Source organism: Bacillus rossius, chromosome 1 (genome assembly GCF_032445375.1).
Source record: "Bacillus rossius redtenbacheri isolate Brsri chromosome 1, Brsri_v3, whole genome shotgun sequence".
In the NCBI taxonomy this organism is placed as follows: Eukaryota; Metazoa; Arthropoda; class Insecta; order Phasmatodea; family Bacillidae; genus Bacillus; species Bacillus rossius.
In genome coordinates this window covers 203,073,296-203,094,944 of record NC_086330.1, presented here as the reverse complement: position 1 = coordinate 203,094,944, position 21,649 = coordinate 203,073,296, and positions in this window count along the sequence as shown.

Here is a 21,649-nt window from a genome sequence, read left to right as displayed (position 1 = left end):
AAAATAGTGGAATAATTCTGAAGGCATGGTGTAATGTCGAATCCCAATTTCTTTACAGTATTGCAGAGTGGATGTAGTCTGTATGTGGAAGTACGGATCCAATAACGGTTTTGCAGATATCGTTGTTGTAGATGGAAGGGAAAGATGTTGGCTTCCACATGAAGTGATGCAATAGGTGTTGATTTCATGGCTCCCAAACAAAGTCGTAAGCAACGGTTTTGTATCTTCTGTACAGTAGTTAGGCGTGTAGCGCATATGTGGACCATTAGAATGCAGCCGTACTCCAGTTTCGAGAGAATGTAAGCTTTATAAAATAACAGAAGCGTGGCTGGGTCTCCACCCCAGATGGTATGACTCTGAACCTTAATCATATTAACAGCTTGGTACACTTTAGTGGTCATACGTTGCACCTGGTGGTGCCATGTTAAATGATCATCCAGTTCTATGCCTAGATAACAGTGTGATGATTCAATAAGAAGTTTCTCATGATAAATACGTATGTTGACAGTAGAGCGGTCAAAGCGTTTGCGGGTAAAAAAACATAATTCTGGTTTTTTCTAGAGATATAACAAGTCTGTTGTTGTCTAGCCAGACCTCCAATTTGTTTAGAGCATCATTCATCTTCTCCTCAGCATCAAGCTGATGTGGTGCTAGATGATAAAGCAAAATGTCATCTGCATAGGCTAGAGACCTTACATGGGATCCAATGTGAAAAATCAAGTCCTGTACATACAAAATAAAAAGTAAAGGACTGAGTACCCCACCTTGCGGGGTGCCACAGTACACGTCTCTGGCGGAGCTATAAGTTTTGCCAATCTTTAAGTGAAGAGAACGATGTGCCAACAGGGGATGTAGAAGCTTAAGTATAGACCGTGGAATTCCAAGTTTGGTGAGCTTGTTCAAAAGAGTGGGAATATGAACCGTATCAAAAGCGGATACAAGGTCTATATAGCAAGATGTCAGAATGTTCTTCGTAGCTAAAGCATCCTTCGCTTTCTGCACCAAGACAACAAGTGGGTCAATGGTAGAACTGTATTTACGAAAGCCAAACTGCTCATTTCTGATCAAGCGGTTGTGTTCTAGCCACCAATCCAGTCTCAATTTCAGTATATGTTCAAAAGTTTTGGCTACACACAAAGTCAATGCAATGGGGCGGTATGAAGTGGCCAGAGCAGGATTTTTCCGTTGTTTAAGAAGCGGAATGATGAGGGTGTGTCTCCATTGATATGGTATGGTCCCTTCCTGAAGAATTCTATTCATGATAGAGAGAAGGACTTTGTGTCCTATTGGTGGCATTTCTTGAATGTGCTGGTACGTGATCCCGTCAATACCTGGGGATTTGCGGGAACGTAAGACTGCTTGATATTCCTGATACTGGATTGTGGATGTGAGAACCTCTGTGCCACCAGTTGGCGGGAGGGAAGGAGTGGCTTGATATTCATAGTGCAATTCCGGCCAAGAAGGCACATAGGCAGGTGCAATATGTTGGTGAATTCGGAAATCTTTAGCTCGGCCCAAACATTACCGAAAGCGTGCAGTATAGTGTACCAACTTAACACTTGCTAGCTCGACAGTGCAATTTCAGAATAGTTCAAGGAATTAAATTTACTAATTAAGTACCAAAAATAACATAACATTAATTAAATATAAAAAGAAATTAAATAAATATAAAAAATTAGATATTGTGACCAGCAAATAATAACACACGGTTGAGGCAGTTACAACATGGTAACAACAGCTAGATTCGCCAAATGGAAACTAGTGATCCAAAATTCGAAATTTGACTATTTATCGGACGAAGTAATAAGAAAGAACTACAAAATATGTAGTAATCATTTTCGGGCAGAATATTTTAGTCCGGGAACCAAGCGTCTGAATCCCTTCACAAAACCTACCAGGTAAGCATGATTAATGTTATCTATACATGAACGCTATAAACTTACTTGGTTAAGTAGAAAATAATAGTAATTACACTTAACATAAACTTGTCTGAATTAGCTATGAACCTCCCTAATTCTTAATTATATGCTGGCTGGGTTCATGTGAATTTGTATTTCAATAATTATATGGGCTGCTAAGTAGTAAAAACATTGTCTGTACATTAAAGTATTATTCTTTTATTTTTATATTTCAGTGCACTCCAGAATATCCCACAATTGGGATATGGAGCATGTCACGATTATATACATAGAATCATTAGGTACATACTTTAGAGCATAATACATACAGTACAATAAGTACAGACAATACACTATTGGACAGTAACTGCTCACAGTGTACAAAACAATAACCAATTGTAATACGTGTAGCCTTTTTTATGATGGAGTAGGCTATATACGGAGTATATACAAGTACGTAGAAACATCTATACAAATTAGAGATAGGGTACCATTCAGTTAGCACAAATCAATTAATGTATAAATGCATGCACATAGCAAACACATTAAGAACGTAGACTGGACGTAAACATTATACTTATTTTCTGATAGAAAATAAATGATTTAAATGAGCTTGCAATTTCAGAATATGTACTCATCAACAGAATAGAAGGTGCACTTATATAGGAAGTCTTTAATATTTTCTGAAAGAAATTCCTGTTGTTAATGCGAAGTCTTTAAATATATGTTTTGTTACCTACCTATTAAATTATTTAATGTCTGACAGAAATGCAAGTTACCCTTATAAAAAGGTTGAGCATGTGCAAGAATGTGCATGAAAATTGTTTTATGTGTTTCTGAAATTAGTTTAAATTTATTCATATTGTTTGATAGATAAATTATTAGGATCTCATATAATATATATATATACGTACGAGTACATGAGAGGTAGTGACTAATTTTTTTTAAATAGTGGCCAACATGATTCATGTTTATTTTTGAAATAGAATGCTAATAGTTTTTTTTTTTTTCTGTGACTAGAATTTTTTTTTACTTACTGTTGATTTTCCCAAGTAGGCTTACGCGATAATGTACATAATAATAGAATAAAAGTAAGCAAAATGTACGTTCAGGGTAGGTTGAGATACTAAAAATGATACCTAAATTTTTCAGTGAAAATTTCACAGTTGTTAATTTTTTTGATATATTATGTACGTGATTTTTAAAGTTTCAATTTTTGTCATATTATTTACAAAGATATTATGACAAATACTTAAAAATTGTCTGACTTAGCCTAAATTTTTTTTATATATAATATAAGCTTACCAAAAAAATGCTACTCAAGTAAATTACTGTATGAATTATGTGTAACTTAGAAATCTTTAAGTATAAAGTTCTGATAATTTTGAGAAATTGTACAAGTTAAACCTACTGTAGGTGCATTTTTTAAATAAATACAAATTTATTTCAATATAACATTACATAAAACATATTAACTTACAATACAGTCATGACACATATACTATGTACTGGTACCTTTTTTACAGCTCAAAATACTCTCGGAAGAAACATTAGCAAGGAATCAACAGTATCACCTATGCATGGAATACAGACAACCTTTAGTCCATTGTTATTCATGAATGTCTTAGAATCTGTTTCCACTGAACAGCATCATCAACCACCTGAAGAATCTACTGTAGTAACATCTCTGCATCTAACAGATTATTTAAATGTTTTTTATTACTATTATTTATTTTACAGCTATACTTGCACTTGGCTTAGTGAAGTCAGTGCACAGTTTATGCAGATCCAGAATGGTAATAGATATGTTTTTTTTTTTTGTTAATTTGTTCTGTCATAGTTGTGTGGTGTTTCTGCCTAAGTTATTTGACTTTCTCTTCCATTTTTTCATCCACATCTGGTAGAGACTTACCTTTCTCAGTAATTGTGATATTTTTCAACAATAGTGACAACATAATCACTATTTATCAGTTATATATAATCATCAATAATGATCTTACAGTTATTTTGAAATGATTTTTTTTATTGTTTGTATGTTCATGCTAATTTTTCGCTAAAAGTTGTTCATATAGGTATGTACTTGAAGTGATTTCGTTGTTAAGTACCTAATGCTACAGTAACATGCAGCATGAATTTTTTGTATTGAATTGTTGTAGATGTTTGCCATGTACCGTGCTTTTGATATAGGCTATCAAAGATGCCAACATAACATACTTTTGACCACTTCATTGTAAAAAATGTTTTCTACAGTTTTTTACATCTTGCAATATTTTTGTGTGTGCATATTGCACTAACTTGCACATGTGAGAGCAAATAAGCAAGTATAAGAAGTACAACAACAATTGCGCATAACGAGTTATTACTGTTAAGTAAATGATGTACTGTAAAGTGTAAACTATGTGTGCAGCAAATAAATGACATTGAATGTAACACACATTTTTTTAAATGTAATACCCTACCCAATAATTTTAACAGTAGTTGTTTTTGTGTGCACAAGGTGTTCTTATGTCGCAAGAAAAGAGTTTTCAGGAAAATGGTGATGGTATATGAAGGGAAGGAGAAATGATAGATAAGACATCCTGCCACAGGTTGGTAGCCCAACTCCCGGTGTACAGATTATTAGTATTATCTGGGAATACTTTTCTGTCGTGTAAGAGTGAAACAAGAGGTGCAAAAAATATTTTGTACAGTTGATGAAACGTTAATATTTTAGTGTGAAACTCTTTGTGTCATTGTATCTGCAACACTTATTTGAATCATTAGATTTCAGGAAATTGCTTCAATTACTTTTTATTTCCATAAAAAATACTAATGCAACAAAATTCTTTAAATTAAATGCAGTATGTTAAGCTTCTACAGCAAACTGCAACAAAAATAATTTTATAATTACCTCATGTATGCTCCGTATATGCAATACGTAAGTAGTGCATTAGGTTCGTTTCTTTGCTTATGCTGCTTTCAATTTGAATGGGACTTGTGATCTCCCCTGCAGAGAGAGATATGTGAAAGTAAGGAGCGCACAACCACGTCAATGTTACTACATAAAACTGGTTACGTTTGTTCATTTAGACTATACATATTATGAAAAGCAAATGATTAATTTAAAACTATAATGTTACCTTATTTTCGTTTTACATTATTAAACTTTACATTTGGAATGGTCTTTATGGCAGTAATAGTAGCTCCTAACGTTGATTACAAATTGTTAGTATATATGAAACAAGATATGTAAATTTTATTTTTTGACATAGTGTGTACTTGCAGAGAAATTAATACTACAGTAATAATACTCTCTTCATACTATATGCATCTACTTAACTTCATGGAGCTGAATGTTATCAAAAGGCTGTGACTACAAAAGTACACATAATAAGTAAGTAAATGTGAGTACTAGTCAATTTGACATATTTTGTGTACTGTACTTTAAAATTATCCTAATTATTCTGGAATGTACATGGGATACATAAAGTCTAGTTGCAAGTACCTAATTATGTAGTGGGAAAGGATTTCGAAATTGCCCTTCTGTCTTAACTGGATGTAAACAGAGTGAAAATGTGTAAAAATTGTATCTGACCACAGGAATTTTAATCGGTTAAATTTGGTGGAAAGCTAATTTTCTAACTTATTGAAGTGTGTGTGTGTGTGTATATATACATATGTGTGTATATATATGTATATATACACGTATATATGTATATATACGTATATATATATGTATATAACTATACGTAAATATACGTATGTATGTATATATACATGAACACATACACACGCACACATATACACGCACAAATAACTGTTTACAAAAGGGCCGTTAATACACAGCCACGCGCCGTTTGTAAACAGTTATTTGTTGTGCTTTACCATGCACTTGGAAACACGTCATTTGTAAACAAATCTCGGTTGCTATGTGATGTCACGTACATAGCAACGTGCCGCATGTAAACAAATCTCGGTTGCTAAGTGACGTCATTGCTTGGTGGTTAGTACCTACAACAATCACTGGAGGCGCTGTAGTACGCGTGAAAAACGTAACCTGATAGTCAGATATCTATAAACCTCTTAATTGTCTATGACATAAACAGTTAATCTCTCGCGATGGACAGAAACAGTTCTCTCGTCGCGTTAGGCCGAAACAGTTCTTTGCTCGCATCGACATTTTAACCTATTCTAAGTAATTTGACAACTATCAGTAAGTGGTAGTTATTTTTTATTTTGTTTATTTTGGTTTTAACAGATAAACAATTTAAGGTTTTTAATGTGTGCGGTAATAGACGATATTGTCTGCACTTCAAAGTTATGCTGAATATGAGCTGAATTATATAAAATGTGCCTCATTCGTTCAGTCAGAATAAATATATTCTTAATTATTCAAATTATTAGGTGATTGGCAGAGCTGGGCAAAATACTTTGAAAATGTTTTTGAAATACAAATTACAAAATACCTGTGTAATTACATTTATTAAAAATACAGTTACGAAATACTCAAAATAAAATGTAGTTAAGATACAAAATACAAAATAGTATTTTAAAATACAGATGGAATTACAAAATATATGCAACATTTTTGTGAGCAACGAAGGACGAATTCCCTTTAAGACAAAACAGTCTCTCAAATATTGTGTCACTCAAGATGTGGCGTTTATGGTTGTGTATTATACCTGCAAATGAAAACAACCTTTCAACAGGACCACTAGAGGTTAAAATTGTATTATATCGTAAGAAAAGCTTTCGCACCACTGGATAACCATCTAGCATACTCGTGTGGGTAGCCTTATCTTGCAAGTTCAATTTTGTTTGTTTGTGCAACACTTGATTCATTATTTGTATTGACATCGAATGCAAACCAATCATCTTCTGCTGGTGTGTAACTGTTCTTCTTGTCATCTCTCAGTGGGTTTATGTCATTTGCAGCCACTGTTAGAACCTCTTGGATCCGTTTCCTCGTGCTTTCATTAGTTGCAGTTGCAGGTAACCAACGCAATTTGAAGTTACGGATGTGCACATGTTGCAATAATGGCTTCATTTACCTCTGAAGTTAATTCAAAATATTTCTCAAATCTTTTCAAAGCTGATTTCTTCACAGCTTGCAAAAGAGGTGCACCAAATCTGAAAGTTTGGAGTTCTAGTTCTTCAAACGTTTTAACCAATGTAAAAATCGTTGGGAGTAATTGGCCATAATAGCAGCCATCTCCCTGTAGGCGGTCAAGAGCAGCAGCAAGAGGGTTAAATATGTCTATATACTCTCTTAGATATTCAAGCTCAGTTTCTTTAATGGCGCATTTCAATTTTAGTGATTCAAAAATTTCTGGTAATTTTTCTTGTAATTGTATAATCTGGCAGATAGAATCGTACATAGAATTCCATCTGGTAACACAAGGATAACTATGTTTATGTCCTAGGGTAGAAAATATTATTTCAGCCGATTTTGGTCGGCCTGAGGCATTCCATAAAGTAGAACACTTCGCCAGTGTTGGGTGATGAATCCTCGAAATTGATGGATTGTTTTCAATGGCCTTATTGATATCTGTTGTTGCAACGAGATTTAGTGTATGAGATGCCCATCTCAAATGTTGAGGAAGAATCAGTGGATGTTTAGATGTCGTAAGACTGTCATCGACATCAATGAACATTAACTCAGCTTCATCCAATGATCCCTCCCTGGCTTCCACATCATCATCCTCAGATTCATCTAAAACAACAAACAAAAACAGAGAATATTATTTTCCTCTAGCTTTACTACTTATCTCTTAAGCTGCATCTACAGAATATAACACAGCAATAACAAAAAACATGTTTCAAGTCATACAAAATGCTACAAACTAAGTAAGACAACTTGTATAACAAGATATGCAACAAAGTTATTATAACGTGATACAAATTGTAAAGACGCAAGTGTTACAGCACACATTTCTTGTTTTATAAGAAGTAAAATGTAATTTTTCCCATGCATAGTGTCCGTAAAGATCAAATGAAGTTAAACAATTGGTTGCATAACATACTGGCAGTTTGTTCACACTGGCAGACATGTTGTGACAAGTTAGACTCATTACATGTTTTTGTTATAGTGTGGACACAGATTTATGTTATTTGTTATATTTACCTGCAGGTATACAAACTGAAACTCCAAATTCCTTAAAGGCTTTAACAAAATTTGAACCATTGTCAGTAGGTAACAGTAGAGACAATTTTTTCATATGAAATTCCAAAAGAAGTGTTGACTTCATCAAGCATCTCGGCAATTTTGTCATATGTGTGAGGGCTATGAAACCTCTTGTATTCCAAAACAGCTGAACATCTTTCCTAATTTATTTCATCAATATGGAACAAAAACATTACATTGCAGATAAAAAGTATGACAGTTTTAAATGCACACACTTCACACAGAATTTTTGTCATTGCTTAAATGTATATTTTACTCCAAGGAAACTTCTGGTGTTCTGTGAACATATGTCTGCTGTTGTGCAAATATATTTTACTTCCTTGAAAGTATTTTTGATATAAAAAAATTACTTGCGTTTGTAGTTCATTTATATGTCTCCCAAGAGTCCGTCGTGACATAACCTTAACTCCAAAGTCCATTTCTATAATAAAATGAGACAGAATAACAAAAATTGAGATTATTAACATGTACATGTACTATTATTAAGGACAGGGTGTATACTAAATCTGGAAAGTGAAAATTAATTATAGCCTATTAGTAATAAGCTCTTAAGTATGAAGTAATCCACTTGCCTTCAAATAAATTCACAAAATCTTGGTCATCCACGATTGAGAGAGGTCTTATCCAATTTACAACAAATGTTGTGAGCAGTACATCAAATTTCTTTTGTGCCATAGTATTGCTTGAAGTATTTTTTTCTTAAAAATGAAAGGCATGTTTGCTTCAATTTTGTTGAATTATTACAATCTTCACTTGATGAAGGTGCAAGTAGCTTTTTTCTTACAGCTGCAGGTTCTTTTTTCGTCCACTCAAGTTTATAGGTCTCGAATGACTTTATCTCTTCTGGATGTATTCTCTAAAAATAAACGATAAAAATAAATATTAATATGGCAGCAAATGTTTTCTTTTACCTAGTTTATATATAAACATATTCTACCTCTACATTATAACTCGCCCACAAATCTGTATGAAAAGACAATAGAATATTAATTAACATGGATATCTTTGGTGTTTTCATTATTCGACATTGTGCAATACGATTTCAGGGTTATGTAATGTACTAGAAAGTTAAACAAAAACGAAATCAATTAGGTCTTTATGACAGTACTTGAAATATGTGTACATACATTATCATGAAAATAGTTTTATAGAAATAAAAATTGTTTTCACTTCACTTACCTTCAAATGAGTTTTGAAGTTTGTGGTAGTAGAACATGACCCACCAATTATAGTATATTTCCCAGGTATGCATAATTCACACCGTGCTTTCAATTTACAATCTTTTCCATGTACTACAACAGTGAAAAACTTTCCATCCAGAATTGCGCTCTTAGGTACAAATACATTTTCTGATTCACAATCGCTTGCCATGTTTATTTCCATTTTCAATCATATTCCATAGATAGGTATGTATGAACATACATGATAAGAAAGCAATTTGTAAAATCTGTGATACCGTTTCTGTTCAACTAATATGTACCTTTACAATGATATCACTCACTAGTGCCAGTTTTAAAATAAATAGCCAATCCTAATTTCAAAAATTAAAATATCCTGCAAATAAATTAGATATTTTATAAATGTAAGTACGCAATGTATTTTGTATTATATAAAATACAAAATACAGTTCCTAAATACACTTCAAAAGTATTTTGGATACAAAATAAAAAAAATACTGAGACATAACTTTCTACTGATACAAAATATGTACCTAAAAGTATCGAAAATATGTATTTCAAATACTTGTATTTTCGATACTTCCCAGCTCTGGTGATTGGATCAAATGATATACAATTACCTCTGCAATCACATCAAAATATAAAAAAAAATTTTTAAGAAAATTACAATAAATGTATTAAAATTACACCATTATTTTGATTGTTTTAGTATTTTTTTTTTGCCACTCTTTACATCTGGAATATTGTTTGATGGAAAAGAGACTACATATTGTGACCACTAACGATAACCATTTAAATAACCGGTTATTCTATAGGAACCATAACTGCCATAACCAGTATTGGAAAGTAACCATTATGCTTATCCATTCCATGAAGTACCCCAATGGGTACACCGCCTGTGAGTCCTCCTTGGGCTGGGCCACTCATTCGCCGACTACAAGACCGCTTCGTCATCAAGGGTAAGGGGAGAGGAAGATGTCTGCGATCTTCGAAGAGTCGCTAGCAGAGTAGGAGGGATGTCCACGGTCTCCGAAGAATCACAAGGCGCAAGGGTGTGTGAGAGGTAGGGGGAGAAGGAGAGACTGAAGAGGATGTAAAGATACCACCATATTGGTTGGAGATAGAGAGCTCTGACATGGTCGGTTAACCCAAAGTTTATATACAGCTAGGTCATACTTTAGCTCTTGGCCTATCTAACCATATTGAATAATCGGTTATTTAAGTGGTTATCGTTATTGGTCACGATATGTAGTCTCTTTTCCATCATACACTATTCCAGATGTAAAGAATGACTAAAAAGTATATTACAACCATGATTAGAGTACCTATAAAAATTATTGGAAAGAACATAATTATGTTACTTAATACAGACACAGTAATTACAGCACTTATCCTAAATAACACCTCAAGTAAGCCACAGAACAGTCTATGACATTATATATTTATGTTTATAACTGCAATCCATGAGCAGCTGTAGGTACTAACCTTCCCATTGATGAAATTTCACAGTAGAGTACTGACCAAGATCCAGATTGTGGTCGTAGCAGCTTGTTCCGATTATGGAAGAGCTGCACTGCAGACAGGGCTGGGAACCAGACTTCAATTCAGACATGGAGATACAATGTCAAGCACTCCTTCTGGATAAGCCTGGGTCAAGGCTGTCCATGCACCCCCCGGTGGCCAGCACGATCGGGGTGCCCTTTCCCACGATGGTTGTAAGTGTCGGTACTGGCTCTCTTGGTCCTTGCAATGCTGTCAGCTCAAGATGGCACTTTCCCCACTCACTCGCATCATGGCGCAGGGGCAGCTGCAAGGATGTCTAATCGACTAAGACTAATCTTTCAGACCCAAACCAGATGCGCATGTTACTGCAGTTATACCACTGCCTGGTATAATCTTATGCACATCGACCATTGATGTTGTAGCGAAATTTTTATTTTCTGCCATTCAGCACATCCTCTGCATGTCTTCAAGAACATTTTCATATTATTTTTTCTGGCAAACTGCTTATGACATTTCACACAGCCAAACATTTTGCTAGGAGGATTCTTAGTACATTCTCTCTTCTCCTGTAACGATATCGATGCTTGATAGTTGTTGACGAATCACCAGCCAATGAAGTCTCCATGGAGGGCTAAAAGTCGTTAATTGTGGTTTCCTCTGCAACCAGCACTGTATAAATTAAAGTTTCTTCTACTGGTGGAACCACGTCAGTTGAAGTCTCCTCTATTGTTATTGGTGACGATGATAAACATTCATCGGGTCTGCATCGTCGCTGACGAGATCTCCGCAGTCGATGGTACAGCTTCAATCAAGTTCTTCAAGATTGTCGTCGACGATACTTTACCGTCATCGTCGTTGCTGTCAGGGTTCCCATAGACGATGGTAAATAATTTAACCGATTTCGTTATTAAAGATGGTTAAGATATCATAAAATTCTCAAAAAAAAAGGTAATTACATGAGCTAGGTATCATATGAGTCAAATTAGGTGATCCTACACCATCATAACCACAAACAATACGAAATTTATTTTTAAAATTTTCGTTATGTTATTCACTGCTATTGATTAAGGAAAACATGCCTTAGTTTTCTCAGTGTGCTCCTAATTATTTCTGTCAATATTTTGATGGTATTCTTAATTATTATTCCTTTCGAGACATATGCAAATGTTCTCTGAGTGCTTTTGGTTATTTTTCTGAGAAATCGATCTCTGCAAAAAAATCTGTTTTTACTTAATGAGCTACGCAAGTTTATTCAGAAATAAATATTTTTGGAGCGAAAGACTGTTGGAGCCAAATACTTTTTTTGCAGCCAAAGGCTGTTGGTACCAAAACTGTTGGAGCCAAAGACTGTTGGAGACAAAAGCTGATGGAGCCAATGACTGTTTTAGCCAAAGACTGATACAGCCATAAACGTGACATCCATCGAGCCTTCCTCAGTCACTAAGGTAGCTGTTGCCCATCACCGTCCCTTTTGTCTGTGTGCACCAGTAGTGAGCGAGTGTGAGTGTAAGTGCAGTGGCCCAGTGTGTGTGTGTGCAGACAAGTGACAATTTTCAGTTTACAAGATGCGGCAAATAGGTTCCCTCGAGTGCCGCATGGCAACAGCGGAGCGTGTCTGTCGTGGTTCCATCCCTCCTGTCAGTGATGGGAAGGGAGGGCCCGCCTCTGCGCGCCTGCTGGCTGTGGAGTCAGTGTGGAAGTGCGAGAGTAAGTGGTGAGAATGCTGACCGACAACTGGAGCAGTCCTAACGACCGCTACACCCACGCCGAGCGAGACGTCGCCCTGCAGACCAGGGTGCCGAGGCCAGAGGAGCAGTTGCGAGAGGTGGAACTGCGGGCAGCTGACTGCCTGGACGAGCGGAGGCGCCGTCGAGAGCTGCTGGCTTGCGCCAACTGGAAGAAGCAGCTACAGGTGAGAACAGCCTCATCAGCCGAGCTATCCCCTTCCCCCCGCCACTAAGGCCCAAACGTACCCCTGAGATCGAGCCAAGTCCCAACCCACATAGACGACCACCATGGGACAGGCGGAACTGGCATCAAACTCTTGTAGCTAAAGACTGTTGGAGCCAAAGACTGTTGGAGCCAAAGACTATTGTAGGCATTATATCCTATCGTAAATTCGCGATCGCATTCTACTGAACTGAATGTTCGTAAAAATGTACATGCTTTTCGTTAAATGTACATAGTCAACCCTGTATTATCGTATACTACTGATGAGATCGTATTACACCAAGATGAATTTTCTTCCAAATGTGCTTCCTTTTAGTCAAATGCGTGTCCTATGTGTGATTGGGTGTGTTGTGTGTTTATGGCATGTACTGTGTGTTCATTGTGTGTCCATTGCATGTCCATTGTGTGTACTGTGTTCATTGCATTTTCAGTTTGTACTGTGTTTTCATTGCATGTCAAGTGTGTGCATTGTGTGTTTATTACATGTACTGTGTACATTGCGTGTTCAGTGTGTGAAATTGTGTGTGCATTGTGTTTGTTACCTGTATTGTATGTAAATGGCGGGTACTGTGTGTCCATTTCATGTCCATTGTGGGTACCATATTCTTCTGCGTGTACTATGTGTCCATTGCATTTCCAGTGTGTGCATTGTGTGTCCATTGTGTGTAATTATGTGTACATTGTGTATCCTGTGTGTGTAATTGTGTGTACACTTTGTGTCCTGTTTGTGTAATTGTGTGTATACTTCGATTCCTCTATGTGTATTGTGAGTCCTTTTGGTGTCCTGTGTGTGTATCGCGAGTCCTTTTTTTTTTGTCGGATTTGCTTCCAAATTTGATTCCTTTTCTTCCTTTTTTGAATGTTTTTATTTACTCGTGTATTATATTGTAATATGTAAATGTTTATTGTGTTGACTAGCAAATTAATCGATTCGTTGTGGTTATATAATCGAGTACCAGGTGAAAGAACTTTCAGTTTGTTACTGGCTACGATGGTGTAAGGATCACCTAATTTGACTTATCTGATACATAAGTCATGTAATTACCTATTTTTTGAGAATTTGAGGACATCTTTACCATATTTAATAGCGAAATCTATTAAAGTTTTACCATCGTCTATGGGAACCCTGACAGCAGCGGCGACGAGGGTGAAGCATATCTCGTTTGCATCGTCGACGATTGTGAAGCAGATCCCGCTTGCATCGTAGATGACTGTGAAGCAGATCCCGTTGGTATCGTCGACTACAACCACGAGGAACTTAATGGAAGCTGTACAATCGACTGCGGAGATCTCGTCAGCGACGATGCACATCCCGATGGAATGTTTATCTCGTCACCAACAACAATAGTAAGCTCCAGAGGAAACCACGATTAATAACTTTACGCCTACGATCGAGACTTCATTGGCTGGTGATTCGTCAACAAGTATCAAGCATCTATGTCGTTACTGTGACAAAATATTTTCGAACAGTAATGTTCGACGACACGAGAAGAGAGAATGTGCTAAGAATCCATTTTGTCCTCGCAAAATGTTTGGCTGTGAGAAATTCCATAAGCAGTTTCCCAGAAAAGATAATATGAAAACGCACTTGAACACATGCTCTGCAGTAAATAATAGTTTCGCTGAACAAAGCTGTGCATAAGACTATACTGGGAATTCGTACAACTGCAGTAACATCAGCATCTGTTTTGGGTCTGAAAGGTTCGTCCTCATCAACTAGACATCCTTGTGGCTACTGTAATATGTCGTTCGCATTACCTATGATGCACGAATACATGAGCGGAGTAAATGCATGAAGAATCCGTTTCGTATGAAGTTTCAGTGTGATGAGTGTCATGTGTGGTTTACTCGTATTGTCAGTTTGAAACGACACACGAAAAACCGTAAAGGTGAGATCCATGTGCCTACTGTGGAACTACCTTCAGACATTTCGACTCCTCGGTTTAGGTTGAAGACTCGTATTGTGTACAAGAACAAAAAATCACCTGGAAAAATTTAAATAAGTATTGTGGGAATAAACGAGACACACCTGTAACCGTCTGATAGGATTTCTGATCTTAATAATGTACTCTACAGGCGCGATAGTGTAGGGAAGCTAACCCTTACAGTAGAATTGATATTTTATTTTAATTATAAATATTACGAGTGTAACGTTGAGTGTCATAGATTTGTATGTAAGATTATATTACTTTGATAAATTTTAATATTTAGCCTCTATATTACTATCGACTGTGTATATAAACTTTGAAACTCCAAACGGCAGCACGCAGCTACCCGCCAGGGAGGCTCCGACAGTCCCCATACATCTCACGGAGAAGAACCACCCCAGGCGCACCCTGGGTGGCCCATTTATTAATTCCCCCTCACATTGTCATCACGTCGAGAACACTCTACGCGACAGCAAAAACCTCGGCCGCGATTTCACAACACATCAGCCATGCAGCCAACCAACACTATCCCCTCTCCACCGGCCATGCCAGACTCGCATTCCTTCCGCCAGATTGCGACACAGACACCAGCGCGACAGGCGCGCTTTGCCTGCGTAGAAACAGCAACGCAGCGGAAACAAAACAGGGCGGCCAACGCTCCCGGAGATTCCAGGCCACGATGTCGAAACTGCCCGCAGCTGGCCAGGCCGCAGACGGCAAATCACGCCACCGTCCCAGAAAAACAGAGAGCGTTAGCAATCTACCGCACCGCGACGGAAAAAAAAATAACATCCGAGTGTCGCAAGCAAGCATCAGTCACTTAAGCGGGCTCACAAAGCACCACTGCGCAAAACCAAGTTCAATAAACTCTTCACGTAAAATTTTACAGCATGACAATATTTCTGTATCTCGTCAAGGTTGTAATTGCCGAGAGATTAAACAAGTGGGATTAGATGTGTTTCGCATTTGTCATTAACTTTTCCGTGGTTCGGAAATAGAAATCATGCAAGGTTTCTGTGTTCATCTCGCGGTGTAGTGCCTTGACTGAACTGTACATGGGGGCGTCTGTTACAATGCGAATGCATCTGGTTTGTATTCGCTGCAGTTTCATGGGGTGAGTTTTGGCTACAGTAGCCCACACTGGGGCTGCATATGTAATCACTGGTTGGATTAGTGCTTTGTAAAGAAGTAGTATGTTCTGTACTATACTACCAATGCGCCTGCTCATTACTGGGTAGCGTGTGCACATTATGCTGTGATCTTGTCGCCTTTTCGATTCTATGTGGGTCTGCCACAGTAGTTTGTGATCCATTTGGACACTTAGGTATTCCGCTACGTCCTTGTCGAAATGTGTTCTCCAAACAGGGTTGCTTGAGGCCTTGGATCAACTGGCGGTAGATTTCTGCGCGTGAACTCTACTGCTTATAATTTGGCAGTGTTTATCTTTATTCGTCAAGTCGCATCGCTGCATCGCATTGATCATGGATTGCAATCTGTCAATGGCTAATTGTGGGTTGTGTGATCTACTATACAGGACTGTGTCATCAGCATAGCAACCTACTTTAACGAGTCGATGCTCTGGCTTAGGAATGTCGCTTATATAAATGTTAAATAGTGCAGGGCCTAGGATGCTGCCTTGTGGCACCCTGGCATGTATAGATTTTAGGTCGCATTTAGAGTCTGTTAGCTCAGTAAAAGGTAACTAGCCTTTCATAGCAGTCAGGGAAGCCTAATTGGTACAGTTTATGTATTAAGCCTGCATGAAAGATTCTGTCAAAGGTTTTCTCTACATCCAGGAATGTAGCGCTACATAATCCTAGACATTAAACGCTCTTTTCTTATTTCCTCTGCAAGGTGAACGAGCTGTTGTACTGTAAAATAGGCACTGCGGAAACCAGACTGTTCATCAGGCAGGATATTGTTCACTCGTACGTGTCTGTTTAGTCGGTGTAGTAGTATCAACTCTGCTACTTTCGAGAGTGTATCCAGTAGGCTGAGTGGCCTATAGTTTTGCGGTAGTGTTTTGTTTTCCCTGTTTGTGAAAAACTATGACATTGGCTTCTTTCCATGAAGAGGGCAAGCAGTGTAACATTAGTATTGCATTGATGCACTCAGCTATGTATTCCAGGGTTTAGTCTGGAAGTTGTTTGAGAACGACAGCCTAAATGCCATTGTTCCCTGGGGTATTTGTGGGCTTCGTGCCTTTAACTACCCTTTTACTTGATTTGGACATGGTTCTGCCACAACTGGCTGGTGTTATTTAGTACTCAATCTCCTGTATATATGTGCAGTGAATTGCCTGTCACAGGGATGGTTTTTCAGCTGGTAAGCAGTTTCCAGAGTGTTCGCTAAGGCTTCTGCTTCATCACGAGGCTGGTAAGCTATTCCAGTGTCAGTTTGGAGTGGAGTTTGTCCAATTTGTTGAGGAGATGTCTAGTCATGGTCCAGTCGCTGTTGTCTTTAATCTGGAGTTAAAATATTTTCGCCTCCCATGTGCTGTTTTGCCACAATGCAATTTCCTCTGAAATTACAGACTGTATTTCGTTAATTCAACGCTTGGTTTCTATCTGCCTGCGACGTGTATATTCGCGGCGTAGGAGTTTATTTTTTGTGAGATTAATTCGCATGTGTAAGCTGACAGTTTGTCATGCACTAACCTAATTTCCTTATCTGGAATGTACCAAACTATGCTGTTCTGGATTTGTCTGTGATTTCAGTGATCGCAGCCTCGAGTGCATCACTGGTAGTTATGTTGATTTCAGTCGCGTCTCGGAGATTATTTGTTAAATAATTTTGAAAGCCTCTCCAATCGTAATTTTTGTAATCTTTAACTTTGCGAAGTGGGTTCGAATCTGTGCTCACATAGTCAAATATGATATCTGACTACATGCCATGTACCACCTCGAGCTTGAATCTTGTGTTAATACGCTTCATAATTGCAGTGTCAATAAAGGATATTTGGCATGCTGTTTGATCTACCAGTATCATGTGTGGGCTCTGAAGAAGCATGAACCTATTAATTTTTATTTAATTGGTGGTTATAAAGTTGTCTATCCCAACATAGAAAGAGCATATGTATCGATCCAAATACAAAGTTTATTCATTAAATCAGGGAAACAAATTTTAATTAAAAACACTCATAGGTATATATAATTGCCTCTTGCTTCACAAAAGATCATATGTGACACTGGGTGATTATATGTCATTGGGGACAACTGCAACACACTGAATGATACAAAAACTATTAAGAATTAAAGCATTTTTTTTTGCAAAAATTTAAGAACACTATAAATTATTAAAAATATCAAAGGATGAAACAAATATATATAAAATATACATATTAAAGTAACATTAAAATTATTGAAATTATAACTTTTATAGAATAGAATCTTATTATGGTGCTTAATAAAATAGAACCAATTATAGCACACTATTATCAAACAACTTTAAAGCTTCATAAAAGATTAAGTCTAGTGCCACAAAATGTTCATTATGGCGGATAATAAAACACAACAATCTACCGCACAATATTATAAAACAACTCTTAACACTTCACAAAAAATGTATTGCAGCAAGAAATTCAAAATTACAAAATGTCAATAGATTCATTAATAATTAATTATTTAAATATAATAATTGTGCGGTAACAAGACTTCCCACACAGTAATTCTGTTTATTATTATTTATTTTTATTTAAGAGTAATGAATTAGGCCTATGTTATGTTTATTTTCCACATTTGTATGTTTACAGCTACAGACTAAATTTTACAAACACTAATTGCTCCAGTACGACGATATAATAACAGTTGAAGATATTTATTTTCGAACACTAACCTATAATATTGTTTGTTGTTGTATTTGTTTTCAGCACAACTTTTTAATACGTTTGTAATATCTTTGGGTTCAAGTAGGTTTTAAACTTAATTATTTTTCTTTTAAATTTAATTATATCTTACCTGGTTCTTTGCCGCGGGTTGTTGTCTGAAGGCCATATGTTTTATATGTTCTTCAGCCAATCAGCAGCCGGTTCAGGTTGTCGTGGCCTCGTCTCTGGTGAAGCTGTGGAGACGGAGTGGACGTCGCTCGGTCGTTCAGTTGTGTTGTTTGCCCGGCACCAGCTCTTGGGTAGAGCAGCCTCACACTCTGAGGCGGGAGTGGACCGTTCGGCCCAGTGCAGCTGACCGAGGACGTGCTGACAAGGAGTAGCTAGCAGGAAGATTGGGTGTAGAAGAGAGGATGCCCGCGGTCTCACGAAGAGTCGCTAGCGGAAAGGATGGAAGTTGGAGAGAGGGATGCCCGCGGTCTCACTAAGAGTCGCTAGCAGAGGATTGCCCGCGGTCTCACGAAGAGTCGCTAGCTGATGGGTGGGCAGAGAGAGGTAGAATAAAAAGAGAGAGGGAGAAGGAAGCCCGCGGTCTCACAAGGAGTCGCTAGCGGATAGGTGCGAGAGAAGGAAAGCCCGCGGTCTCACGAAGAGTCGCTAGCTGAGAGAAGGAAGATGAGGAATTCAAGCCAATGATACCACTTTTGACTGAGGTAATATTTATTCTCCCAGATTGGCTGGGAGAGAGGAAAGCTTACAATAGTGGTTTTCTCCCAGATTGGCTGGGAGAGGATAGCTGTCTAGGCTTGTTAGCCCGCACAATTTATACAAGTTTCTTCTAGAACCATCTGTGTTAAAGTTTTACATATTTCTATCTCTTTTGCCTGATGATGATCTTTTGCATTTTACAATATTATTTCCACATCTACAAAACATACTTCCAGTATACACTTAATAATATACCTAAATATTTACAATAATAACATATATAAAATAACTATGATACATTGTCTCTTTATATTTACACTGCCATCTGGTGACGAGTGGTAGCACTACCAGGGCCATGGCTGGAGTGTTGCGCCGCGGACAGGATTGTGACCCGGGTTTTTTGTTTAATAAAGAGGAGGTACGAAGTCAGACGCCCCCCCCTGGAAAAGCCCGGGTCTAGGCCGTCCGCGCGCCCTCCAGCAGGCACATGATGCCTTCTCTCCTCATAGTTGCGAGCGTCAGGGCCGGCCTGCTGGTTCCGGACTCCCTGGGTCGCCATTCACCAGTGTGTCCAGTTCGCTGCCTGTGACGTAATCTGCCAGGTACAGTGGGGGCCGGCGGCGTCGTCGGCGGTGTCTCTGGTTGTCCTCAGCTGGTTCCTCCACGTTGACCCGGAATTCGGCATCAGTGAGGGAGGCTCCATGCCCCCACCCATCTCGGGTAGGTGAGGGTGGTTCTGTTGTCTCAATGTCTTCCGGTTCTGTCACCAGGGGCTGCTCCTCTGTGGTGTTTACGCCTGCCTCTGGTGTCCCCGTGACATCAAGGATCAGAATTCGTGCTGGGTGCCTCCGGTGCTGTCGCCTCGGGGTCGTGGCAGGGGCTTCTGCAGGCCTCTCCATTCTTGTCCTTGGGCTCGGTGTTCCCTGGAACAGATGCTGCATCCCTTGGGGTGTGACAGATTGGTGGTTGTTCAGCATCGGTCCTATCACATCTGGAGTAGGGTCCTCCATGGCATTGTCCCCTTCCGGGAGTGCTGTTTTCCGGATGTGGTCCCGGTGTACTTTTCGCCTTTGCCTACCCCTGCGCACCAAATACGTACTTTGACTTAGCCGCTTCAGGATGCGATGTGGTCCCGACCACCTGGGGCTCAGTCCAGCACAGTAGTTCCTAATTGCATTGGACAGGGGATGTGTGCGGATATACACGTGGTCACCAGGCTGTAGCTCCGGTGGTTGTCGTGTGGTCTGCAGGGTTATCTGCTGAGTGTAGGCCCTCTGGTGCCGCCGACAGCGATTCTCGGGGTCTTCCCCTTCATCTGTCACTTCGTGGGCCGTCCATTCGCCGGGCATGGTCCATATCTCATCCAGTCCTTCTGCTTGCTTTGCTCGTCGACGCTCAGCATCTGAGGAGGTGCGTTGGGCGTCGAGAACTCGTTGTTTGGGTTCGATCAAGTCTGCTGGAGGTGGGTCATCATCTCCCACAGTGAGCAGGCGACAGGTCATGTCTCTTGGCCTGTGGTCGTGTGACCTGTGGGAAGGTGGTATGCTTCCTAGTGTATTTACTGCCAGGCGCTCACGTTTTCCTAAATTTACCAGGCCTGATGCTGGTGAAATCAAGGCATCCTGCTCTACCAACCATGGCTGTCCGAGTACCAAATCTTCTCTGAGTCCTTCTACCACGACTGCTGAAGTTTGGGTCACCATCTCCCGTATACCCACAGTGATGATGGAATCTCCAATGGCTGTCCCGGTTCCAGTGTTCGTAGCAAGGCGCAGGGCACAGCGTCTGGGTGTGATATCTGCGGGTGGTACACAGTGCTGGGCGACGAATACATGGCTCGCCCCTGTGTCTATAAGTGCGGCAGTCTGTCTCCCGTTCAGGGTAATGGGGATCCGCATCAGTTGGTTTTCTAGCGTGGTGAGCTGCCCCAGTTGTTCAATGTTGTTCTCTGTGGCTTGCACCAGGGGATAGGATGGTACGGGGGTTAAGTCTGTAGGTCCTACACCTCCTACTGCCCATTTTACCGCTGGTTGTTGTTGCTGTTGGTGTCTCTGGCAGTCCTGATGCCAGTGATACGTACCCTGTGGGCATCCAAGACGGCACTGTGGTGGTCGGCCTCCATCGCGCCGATTGCCTGCATTCCGCCATCCTGGAGATGTGTTTTGGTCTATCCCACCAGGTGGGCCCTCGATCGCCTGTGTTGCTGTCCGCCATGGACGTTCCTGCGGTATGACCCTGCTTGTCAATGCAGGTGCTACGACCTGCTGTCTGGGCCCTCGTTCGGGGATAGTTGTCCCGGTCCGACATCCCAGGAGGTGTCGTAGGTTGCCTTCTGTAGCTGTTGCCTGTCGTACGTAGTCCTCTACCGTCCCATTGCAGTATGGCCTGAGGAATGGTTGCAATTCTTCTCGCATTAATGCAGTAACTTCTGGCAAAGCTTGCTCGGGGTCTTCTCCTGGGGCTATGCGCCGGTACAGCCGCAGCTTGTTTGCTACGAA